The sequence below is a fragment of the Callithrix jacchus genome, chromosome 9 (genome assembly GCF_049354715.1).
Source record: "Callithrix jacchus isolate 240 chromosome 9, calJac240_pri, whole genome shotgun sequence".
Taxonomy (NCBI): Eukaryota; Metazoa; Chordata; class Mammalia; order Primates; family Cebidae; genus Callithrix; species Callithrix jacchus.
In genome coordinates this window covers 104,956,213-104,967,688 of record NC_133510.1, presented here as the reverse complement: position 1 = coordinate 104,967,688, position 11,476 = coordinate 104,956,213, and the positions used below count along the sequence as shown (strand labels likewise).

At 42.1% G+C, this 11,476-nt stretch overlaps 1 long non-coding RNA gene across 1 annotated transcript in view; it reads right to left on the bottom strand.

Moving 5' to 3' along the window:
- Window positions 1-1,873: 1,873 nt before the first annotated feature.
- Window positions 1,874-11,476, bottom strand: part of LOC144577657 (uncharacterized) — a 30,575-nt gene continuing 20,972 nt past the window's right edge. Inside the window, exon 4 of the long non-coding RNA XR_013522060.1 lies at window positions 1,874-4,087. This is a non-coding gene — a long non-coding RNA (uncharacterized LOC144577657). The remainder of the gene's footprint in view (window positions 4,088-11,476) is intronic.

The following is an 11,476-nucleotide window of genomic DNA, read 5'->3' as shown; positions in this document are numbered from 1 at the left end:
AAGCTGTGGAGTTTGACTAGGTCCCATTTGTCTATTTTGGCTTTTGTTGCCAATGCTTTTGGTGTTTTGGTCATGAAGTCCTTGCCTACTCCTATGTCCTGAATGGTTTTGCCTAGATTTTCTTCTAGGGTTTTTATGGTGCCAGGTCAATCCATCTGGAGTTAATTTTAGTGTAAGGTGTCAGGAAGGGGTCCAGTTTCTGCTTTCTGCACATGGCTAGCCAGTTTTCCCAACATCATTTATTAAACAGGAAATCCTTTCCCCATTGCTTGTTTTTGTCAGGTTTGTCAAAGATTGTATGGTTGTAGATATGTTGTGTTGCCTCCGATGCCTCTGTTCTGTTCCATTGGTCTATATCTCTGTTTTGGTACCAGTACCATGCTGTTTTGATTACTGTAGCCTTGTAGTATAGTTTAAAGTTCGGTAGTGTGATGCCTCCCACTGTGTTCTTTTTGCTTAGAATTGACTTGGCTATGCGAGCTCTCTTTTGGTTCCATATGGAGTTCATTGTGGTTTTTTCCAGTTCTGTGAAGAAAGTCAATGGTAGCTTGATGGGGATAGCGTTGATTCTGTAAATTACTTTGGGCAGTATACCCATTTTCACGATATTGATTCTTCCTAACCATGATCATGGAATGTTTCTCCATCTGTTTGTGTCCTCTCTTATTTCGTTGAGCAGTGGTTTGTAGTTTTCCTTGAAGAGGTCCCTTACGTTCCTTGTGAGTTGTATTTCTAGGTATTTTATTCTTTTTGTAGCAATTGTGAATGGCAGTTTGTTCTTGATTTGGCTCTCTTTAAGTCTGTTATTAATGTATAGGAATGCTTGTGGTTTTTGCACATTGATTTTATACCCTGAGACTTTGCTGAAATTCCTTATCAGTTTCAGGAGATTTTGGGCTGAGGCGATGGGGTCTTCTAGGTATACTATCATGTCGTCTGCAAATAGAGACAATTTGGCTTCCACCTTTCCTATTTGCATACGCTTTATTTCTTTTTCTTGCCTGATTGCTCTGGCTAGAACTTCCAGTACTATATTGAATAGGAGGGGTGAAAGAGGGCATCCTTGTCTAGTGCTGGATTTCAAAGGGAATGCTTCCAGTTTTTCCCCATTCAGTATGATATTGGCTGTTGGTTTGTCATAAATAGCTTTTATTACTTTGAGATACGTTCCATTGATACCGAGTTCATTGAGGGGTTTTAGCATAAAGGGCTGTTGAATTTTGTCAAATGCCTTTCTCTGCGTCAATTGAGATAATCATGTAGTTTTTGTTTTTGGTTCTGTTTATGTGGTGAATTACGTTTATAGACTTATGTATGTTGAACCAGCCTTGCATCCCCGGGATGAATTCTACTTGATCATGATGGATAACTTTTTTGATGTGCTGTTGCAGTTGGTTTGCCAGTATTTTACTGAAGATTTTTGCATCTATGTTCATCATGGATATTGGCCTGAAGTTTTCTTTTCTTGTTGAGTCTCTGCCGGCTCTTGGTATCAGGATGATGTTGGTCTCATAAAATGATTTGGGAAGGATTCCCTCTTTTGGGATTATTTGGAATCGTTTCAGAAGGAATGGTACCAGCTCCTCTTTGTTTGTCTGGTAGAATTCAGCTGTGAACCCATCTGGACCTGGGCTTTTTTTGTATGGTAGGCTCTTAATTGCTGCCTTGACTTTAGACCTTGTTATTGGTCTATTCATAGTTTCGGCTTCCTCCTGGTTTAGGCTTGGGAGGACACAGGTGTCCAGGAATTTATCCATTTCTTCCAGGTTTACTAGTTTATGTGCATAGAGTTGTTTGTAATATTCTCTGATGATGGTTTGAATTTCTGTGGAATCTGTGGTGATTTCCCCTTTATCATTTTTTATTGCATCTATTTGGTTGTTCTCTTTTTTCTTTTTAATCAGTCTGGCTAGTGTTCTATTTTGTCGATCTTTTCAGAAAACCAGCTCTTGGATTTATTAATTTTTTTGAAGGGTTTTTCATGACTCTATCTCTTTCAGTTCTGCTCTGATCTTAGTTATTTCTTGTCTTTTGCTAGGTTTTGAGTTTTTTTGATCTTGCTCCTCTAGCTCTTTCAATTTTGACGATAGGGTGTCAATTTTGGATCTCTCCACTCTTCTCATGTGGGCACTTATTGCTATATATTTTCCTCTGGAGACTGCTTTAAATGTGTCCCAGAGATTCTGGTATGTTGTGTCTTCATTCTTGTTGGTTTCAAAAATCTTCTTTATTTCTGCCTTCATTTCATTGTTTATCCAATCAACATTCAAGAGCCAGTTGTTCAGTTTCCATGAAGCTGTGCGGTTCTGAATTAGTCTCTGAATTCTGAGTTCTAACTTGATTGCACTATGATCTGAGAGACTGTTTGTTATGATTTCAGTTGTTTTGCATTTGCTGAGGAGTGCTTTACTTCCAATTATGTGGTCAATTTTAGAGTAGATGTCATGTGGTGCTGAGAAGAATGTATATTTTGTGGATTTGGGGTGGAGAGTTCTGTAAATGTCTATCAGGTTTGCTTGTTCCAGGTCTGAGTTCAAGCCCTGGATATCCTTGTTGATTTTCTGTCTGGTTGATCTGTCTAATATTGACAGTGGAGTGTTAAAGTCTCCCACTATTATTGTGTGGGAGTCTAAGTCTCTTTGTAAGTCATTAAGAACTTGCCTTATATATCTGGGTGCTCCTGTATTGGGTACATATATATTTAGGATCGTTAGCTCTTCTTGTTGTATCGATCCTTTTACCATTATGTAATGACCTTCTTTGTCTCTTTTGATCTTTGTTGCTTTAAAGTCTATTTTATCAGAGACGAGAATTACAACTCCTGCTTTTCTTTGCTCTCCATTTGCTTGGTAAATCTTCCTCCATCCCTTTATTTTAAGCCTTTGTGTATCCTTGCATGTGAGATGGGTTTCCTGGATACAGCACACCAATGGGTTTTGGGTTTTTATCCAATTTTCCAATCTGTGTCTTTTGATTGGTGCATTTATCCCATTTACGTTTAGGTTTAATATTGTTATGTGTGAATTTGATACTGCCATTTTGATGCTAGCTGGTTGTTTTGCCCGTTAGTTGTTGTAGATTCTTCATTATGTTGATGCTCTTTAGCATTTAGTGTGATTTTGGAATGGCTGGTACCGGTTGTTCCTTTCTATGTGTAGTGCCTCTTTCAGGAGCTCTTGTAGAGCAGGCCTGGTGGTGACAAAATTTCTGAGTACTTGCTTGTTTGCAAAGGATTTTATTTTTCCTTCACTTATGAAGCTCAGTTTGGCTGGATATGAAATTCTGGGTTGAAAGTTCTTGTCTTTAAGGATGTTGAATATTGGCCCCCACTCTCTTCTGGCTTGTAGAGTTTCTGCTGAGAGATCTGCTGTGAGTCTGATGGGCTTCCCTTTGTGGGTGACCTGACCTTTTTCTCTGGCTGCCCTTAGTATTTTCTCCTTCATTTCAACCCTGGTGAATCTAATGATGATGTGCCCTGGGGTTGCTCTTCTTGAGGAATATCTTTGTGGTGTTCTCTGTATTTCCTGGACTTGAATATTGGCCTGCCTTGCTAGGTTGGGAAAATTTTCCTGGATAATATCCTGGAGTATTTTCCAGCTTGGATTCATTCTCTTCGTCACATTCTGGTACACCTATCAAATGTAGGTTAGGTCTCTTCACATAGTACCACATTTCTTGGAGACTTTGTTCATTCCTTTTTGCGCTTTTTTCTCTAACCTTGGTTTCTCATTTTATTTCATTGAGTTAATCTTCGACTTCTGATATTCTTTCTTCTGCTTGGTCAATTTGGCTGTTGAAACTTGTGCATGCTTCACGAAGTTGTGTGCTGTGTGTTTCAGCTCCTTCAATTCATTCATATTCCTCTCTAAGTTGTCCATTCTTGTTATCATTTCCTCGAATCTTTTTTCAAGGTTTTTAGTTTCTTTGCTTTAATTTCTTTGCATCCCAATAATCCGGGTGGCATCAACACCGTGTCTGTCCTCTGTAGCACTTCTAGAAATGGCCTGCAACCTTCACTGAGTGAGGTCCAATTCTTCTTTCTTCAAACGTCATCAATGCATTCTATTGAATCTTTTACAGTGAAACTCTATTTTCACTGTATAAAATAAATTAAACAATCCCAGCATTGACAGCGATATCAGCGTTGACAATCACATTTCCAACAGCTTTGCACCACCTCAGAAATGATCTCACTATAGTTTGTGCTATGCTTGAGTCAGGTCCTAAGGAATTTTCTTGGCTTTCCATATCCTTTGAGCTAATAATTCACTTGTTTCAAAATGTAAGATTTTTCCTGCGGACAAATCTAATATAGTCCCACCTTCTCTCTGCTTTGGGAATATTTTTAAACAACACACTTTTATTTTTTAAAAGGTATATTTACTTTCTATTATTTGGAACTAGTAACAGAGACCCCCTAAAAGAAAACAACCAGGATTGCTGAAGGCGGTGGCTCACACCTGTAATCCCAGCACTTTGGGAAGCCAAGGCAGGCAAACATAGTAAAACCCCATCTCTACTAAAAATACAAAAAGTTAGCCAGGCACAGTGGCAGGTGCTTGTAATCCCACTTACTCAGGAGGCTCAGGCAGGAGAATCACTTGAACCCATGAGGTGGAGGTTGCAGTGAGCCAAGACCCTGCTATTGTACTTCATCCTGGGCAACAAAGCAAGACTCCATCTCAAAAAGAAGGAAAGGAAGGGAGGGGAGGGGAGGGGAGGGGAGGGGAGGGGAGAAAAGGAAAAGGAAGGAAAGGAATCGGGATATGACTATTAACATCAAACAGCAGAGGACATATGAAAATCTCATTTCGGGGAGAGCTGTTAGAGATGCCTCCTGTTGGGGAGAAGCTAATGAATGAAGTTGCGCAATCCTTACATATTTTTGTCAAACACATTAAGAATAAAAAGAAAGTGCCCTTTTTAAAATTGCAAAATGTCTTCAGTGAATTTTTACTAATCCTAATTGTCAGCAATTTAAAACGTTTGAATTGATAAACACCTACCTGGAAATCTTGGATGAACGTTAGGAAGTAGAAAATAAAACCGAAGGCCACTGTCCATTCACAGATTGCACTCACTACATGATATACATAATCCTAATGGCAATAATAAAGAAACAGAATTTAGCCTCAAAAGATTCACTTTAATGTACATACTGAAATAACTCCGAAGAGGTTCGAAAAAAGGAAAAAGCCGTCCAGTGAGCATAAGTCAGAACTTTGAGGATATACGGTAATCACAACCACGTTACTGAGTGTCAGGGCACCTGCCCACTGAGAATGCAAAGGCAGGTTTTCCAAAGTTCTTTCTGGCTTCCACAAACTCTTGTTTTAAGATTGAGTTTATCACTTCAAAGGGTAGACTAAGGACTACCAAATGGCTGAGACTGGGAAGCAAATTTGGACTCAACAGAAGAAAGAACTTTTCATACAAGACATGACTTGGTCTCCCTTTGCTGGGAATCCCTAACTGTAAGAGCACGCTTAACAAGCGCTCTTGCCCCAATCTTAAGAAAAAAAAAAAAACGCTGGGTGCAGTGGCTCACGCCTGTAATCCTAGCACTTTGGGAGGCCAAGATGGGTGGATCACCTGAGGTCAGGAGTTCAAGACCAGCCTGGCCATCATGGTAAAACCCCATATTTAAAAAAAAAAAAAAAAAGCATCCTCATAGTTGTTCCAAAGAATGTGTGTTACCATCTAGACAACCTGGCTGACTAGCCCCCTAGGTTTCGTGTTTTCCCTGTTTATATAGAAATGTTCATTCAGAAAATAGTTCTGCTTAACCTCCTAAATACAGCTACCAAGAAGATGCTAATAACCAACATCCACATGTTAACTGTGTATCTTCGTGGAGGCAAGAATGAGAGAATGGAGGCCTGTAATCCCAGCACTTTGTAAGCCTGAGGCGGGTGGATCACTAGGTCAGAAGTTCGAGACCAACCTGACCAACATGGTGAAACCCGTCTCTAAGAAAAAAAAAAAAAGAATGAGAGAATGGAGGCCAAGGAGAACAGCTTAAATCAGAAGTTCCAAACTCAGCTGCATATGGAGGCCAGAAAATTAATAATAATAAATAAAATTAATGGTTGTGAAGAGAGAAATTAGGGGGCTCACACCTCATCAGCTCAATTCCATGGGAAAATAGTACACTAGTGTTGCTTTCAGAGAGGTTTAAAAAAAATGTGTGTGTGTGTGTTGTCCGTCTGTCTGTGTGTGTATGTGTGTGATATCTCCTGATTTTTCAGTGCTAGAAACTAATTTTACAAGTGTGAGCCAAGTACAGTTGCTCACACTTGTATTGTTAGCACTTTGGAAGGCTGAGGCAGGGGGATCACTTGAGCTCAGGAGTTGGAGACCAGCCTGTGCAACATAACAAGACAAGAAAGAATTAGCTGGGCATGGTGGCCTGCACCTGCAGCCCCAGCTACTTGGGAAGCTGAAGTGGGAAGATCACTTGAGCCCAGAGGGTAGACGTTGCAGTGAACCATGATCGTGTCACTCTACTCCAACCTGGGTGACAGAGCGAGACTCTGTCTCAAAAATAATAGTAATAATAAAATAAAAATAAATAAAATTCTAAGTCAAAAATGCACGTCTGCATTCTGATGTTAGCTGACATGCAAAATGAGGCTTGGGGACTGTCAGCATGCCTGTGTGATTTCCTGCTTCACTTTCTGCTCTGCTGTAGGCTACAAGGGCGAGGAAACGTGCTGGATTACAGGGCAGTTCTTCTTTTCTTCTTTTTTTTTTTTTTTTGAGGCAGAGTCTCGCTCTGTCACCCAGGCTGGAGTGTAATGGCATGACCTCGGCTCACTGCAACCTCTGCCTCCTAGGTTCAAGCGATCCTCCTGCCTCAGCTTCCTGAGTAGCTGAAATTACAGGCACCCAACCACACCTGACTAATTTTTGTACTTTTAGTAGGGTTTTGCCATGTTGGTCAGGCTGCACAGGGCAATGCCATGGTGACAGCTGTTTTCTTTGATCCTGTGCCCATCCAGGCAGATCTACTAGAGGCACACCAGGCCCGCAGACCACCACTCTTCACTCTGCCTGTTACGGTCACCTCCACCCACTGTTCTCATACTGGGTCACGCTGAGAAGAACCTGACCAGCTTCCATTAGGAGGTAGAGAACAGAGGCTCCCTCCTGTTGGTGCCAGCACCAGGGGATCTGCCCCAACCCATATCATCTCTGAACAAAGAAGATGGCTTCTAAAAACAGAGGCAGAATTTTGGGAGGAATTTCTTAAGCATATTAATGAAAGTACATTGAACAAAGAGTCTGAATGCAGGCAAAGCCCTAATATCTTTGCTATGTGAAACGAGACAGTGACATTAAAATTCTCACCCTCCCTACCAAGTAAGTCACTGCATATAAATGTGCTACGAAAGCTGTAAAGCACTACATAGAAGTTTGGGGCGGTACCAAAATGATTATTCAGTGAATTAATGCAAAGGGTTTTTTTTTTACATCCTTCGATATTAGAAACAGAAGGAAATACAAGAATGGCACAGTTATTTATAGGGTGAATAGAAAACCATGAATTTTTCACATTTTTAAGGTAGAAAGTGGAATATAACAGATTTTTAATTGCCTGGGAGTATACTTCGATGAGCCCTACCCAGCAGCGGGTTTGTGGTAGAAGGTCTCCCCCAAGTGGCTGAAAAGTAAAGTACACCTGAGCCTCTCTGCTTTGCCGTCTTGCTTTCGGAAAGAGGTTCTTACCAATGGAAAGGGGAACTGAACCCTCTTTACAGGATGGGGCTTATTCCCCACACATTAGGGGAAAACCTAGGTCTAGACTAATTTGACCATTTTAATGTTTCATTTTAAAGAAGGTGCTTTTTTTTTTCTTTTTTTTTTTTTGAGAAGGAGTCTCCCTCTTGTTGCCAAGGCTGGAGAGCAGTGATGTGATCTCGGTTCACTTCAACCTCTGACTCCCAGGTTCAAGCGATTCTCCTGCCTCAGTCTCCCGGGTAGCTGAGATTACAGGTGTGAGCCACCATACCTGTCCATTTTTTTTTTTTTAATAGAGACGGGTTTTCATCATATTGGCCAGGCTAGTCTTGAACTCCTAACCTCAAGTGATCTGCCCCTCGGCCTCCTAAAGAGCTGGGATTACAGGCGTAAGCCACAGCGCCTGGCCAAGGCCCACGTTTCTAACCTTGATATCTCATGATATCTGCAGAGTCACCAATTCTAACCAAACTCATCCACTTCCTCTTACTAAATTATTTATCCCTGTTAGGGACCTTATTTCTGGTCAAGGAAATAAATTCTTTGGTTCACCTAAGATAAAATCCTCGAAGTTGTCTTTGATTCATCGTGCCACTTCATTCTCGTGCTAGTCATTTGCCAAAACCCATCGGATTTTCCCTATTTGAAATGCAAACTAGTAGAACTGCCTTCTCCTGGCCGTCCTCATGCCAAGCTCTCCAAACCATCCCAGACATTGCTTCTACCTAACACTCATCTAATAATACTCTTTCCATTTGCTTAACTGTTCTAAAGTCTTCAAAGTCTTACTCTGGTCATCTGTGTCAAGTACCAGCCTCTCCTGCCTCTTACAGCCACTACTCCCTTGCACAGTTACCCCTGACTGCATTGATTTCTCACTCTATCTTGAAATGAACTATCCACGACACTGGAGCTGGTGTTGTCCTCTCTATTTAACATTCCACACTCCCTTTGGCCACCAAATACCTTCATTCACACTGTCCCTCTACCCTCTTTTACTAAGCATAGATAGTTGAAATGTTTCAGAAAGCAATTAGAGGGCCGGTTGCGGTGGCTCACGCCTATAATCCCAGCATTTTGGGAGGCCGAGGCTGGGGGATCACTTGAGGCCAGGAGCTCCAGACCAGCCTGGCCAATATGCTAAAAAAAAACCCTCTCTACTAAAAATACAAAAGTTAAATTAGACAGGCATAGTGGCGCATCCCTGTGGTCCTAGCTACTCAGGAGGCTGAGGCATGAGAGTCGCTTGAACCCAGGAGGCAAATGTTTCAGTGAGCTGAGATCATGCCACTTCACTCCAGTCTGGGTGACAGAGCAAGGCTCTGTCTCAAAAAAAAAAAAAAAAGAAAAAAAAAGCTGGGCATGGTAGTGGGTGCCTGTAGTCCCAGCTACTTGGGAGGCTGAGGCAGGAGAACTGCTTGAGCCTGGGAGGCAGAGGTTGCAGTGAGCTAAGATTCCACCACTGCACTCCAACCTGGGCAACAGAGCAAGACTATGTCTCAAAAAAAAAAAAAAAAAAAAAAGAGAGAGAGAGAGAAATCAGGAACTTAAAATTTTGAAAATAATTCCAGGAAGTATTTGGAATTACTCTGCTAGCTAATTACTGCATCCGCACTACCAAATGATTGGATGGTAAATTGATACATACTATGTTTACTTCACATTTTGCACCTTGTTCTAAAAAACAGCAGTGATCTTCCCCGGGCCTAGCCTGGCCACAATCTCATGCAACCACATCCAACAGCCACATTCAGAACAACTTAAATGTTACCTTTTCGCTTGGGTCCCACTCCAGCTTGGTTGTGGAAACTAATGAAGCACAGACAATCACTAAAAAAGGTTAAGGAAACTACAGCAGAAAACAGTTCCTTTAACGTTAAAACTAGATTTTAGAGGGCCTTTCTTCTTCCTTTTTTTCGCTTTTTGGAGTTTTTTTGAGACAGGATCTCACTCTGTTGCCCAGGTGGGAGTGCAGTGGCATGATCATAGCTCACTGCAGCCTTGAACTCCTGGGCTCAAGGAATCCTTTCACCTCAGCCTCTCAAGTGGCTGGGACTACAGGCACATGCTACGATGCCCAGTTCTGGCTAATTTCTTTTTTCAAAGGCACCTTCTAAACAAGTTTCCTGTCCCCGACCATCCTGTAACCAGCCATTTCAACTAGAAGGCAGCTCCTATGCCAGTCTAGCAAAAAGTCAGAACAGACCCTGTATACACTCAGAATAACCAACCAGGCACCTCACCTTCAGCTCCTTTCTCTCTCTTTTTCTTTTCTTTTCTTTTCTTTTTTTTTTAATCTCACTCTGTTACCCAGGCTGGAGTGCAATGGCAAAATCTTGGCTCATTGCAACCTCCATCTCCTCGTCCAAGCAATTCTTTTGCCCCAGCCTCCAGAATACCTGGGATTATAGGCATGCACCACCATGCTCAGCTTTTTCTATTTTCGTAGAGACAAGGTTTCTCCATGTTGGCCAGGCTGGTTTTGAACTTCTGACCTCAGGTGATCTACCCGCCTCAGCCTTCCAAAGTGCTGGGGTTATAGGCATGAGCCTCCATACCCGGCCTCAGCTCCTTCAAATGTGCACTGGGCACCATCTTTCCAGTAGAAGAACATTTAGATGGAACCACTGGGTCTTGGCTTAAATTTGAAAATGCAAGTTTTGCTAAGGGCAAGTTAAAGTGTTGTGCAGGAGAGCCTGGTTTTGGCCACAGCACCCCTTGGCCCCAGCTCACCATGAACATGCTCTTCCCCCAGCTTTCCTCTGACCTAGGCCACCTTGGCTCCCCCAGCACCACAGTGTTTGCCATCCAGACAGTTCAGCCTCAACCTGGAGCACAAATGAACTGATATTAAATTGTCATTCTCCACATGAGAAAGGAAGATGCAGAAAAAAGACCTTTTAACTTATTTCTAAGGAAATATATTTTCAAGTATCAAACCTAGCAATAGGGTAGAAATTCATTACATGATTTCTGTTATATTCAAATATGACCACATGGACACTCTGCAACACATCGTATAGTTTCTGTATACTGAAGATACCTAGCATGGGCCAGGTGCAGTAGCTCAAGCCTGTAATCCCAGCACTTTGGGAGACCAAGGCAGGAAGACTGCTTGAGCTCAGGAGTTTGAGAGCAGCTTGGGCAACATAGCAAGTACTCATCTCCACTAAAATTTAAAAAATCATGGCTGGGCGTGGTTGCTAATGCTTGTAATCCCAGCACTTTCAGAGGCCAACACAGGTGGATTATGAGGTCAGGAGTTCGAGACAAGCCTGGGCAACATGGTGAAATCCCATCTCTGCTAAAAAATACAAAAATTAGCCAGGCATGGTGGCACGTGTCTGTAATCCCAGCTACTCGGGAGGCTGAGGCAGGAGAAGTGCTAGAACCCGGGAGGTGGAGACTGCAGTGAGCTCAGATTGTGCCACTTCTCTCCAGTCTGGGCAACAGAGCAAGACTCCATCTCAAATAAATAAATAAATCAGCTGGGCATGAAGGTGCATGCCTGTAGTCCCAGCTACTTGGGAGGCTGAGGTGGGAGAATCACTCGAGTTCGGGAGACCAAGTCTGCAGTGAGCCATGATAGCACCACTGTACTTTAACCTGGGCAACAGAGTGAGAGACACTAGCTCAAAAAATAAAAAAAAAGAAATTAAAGACTGGGCACAGTGGCTCATGTCTGCTATTTTATCACCTTGGGAGGCCGAGGCAGCTATATCATTTAAGCTCAGGA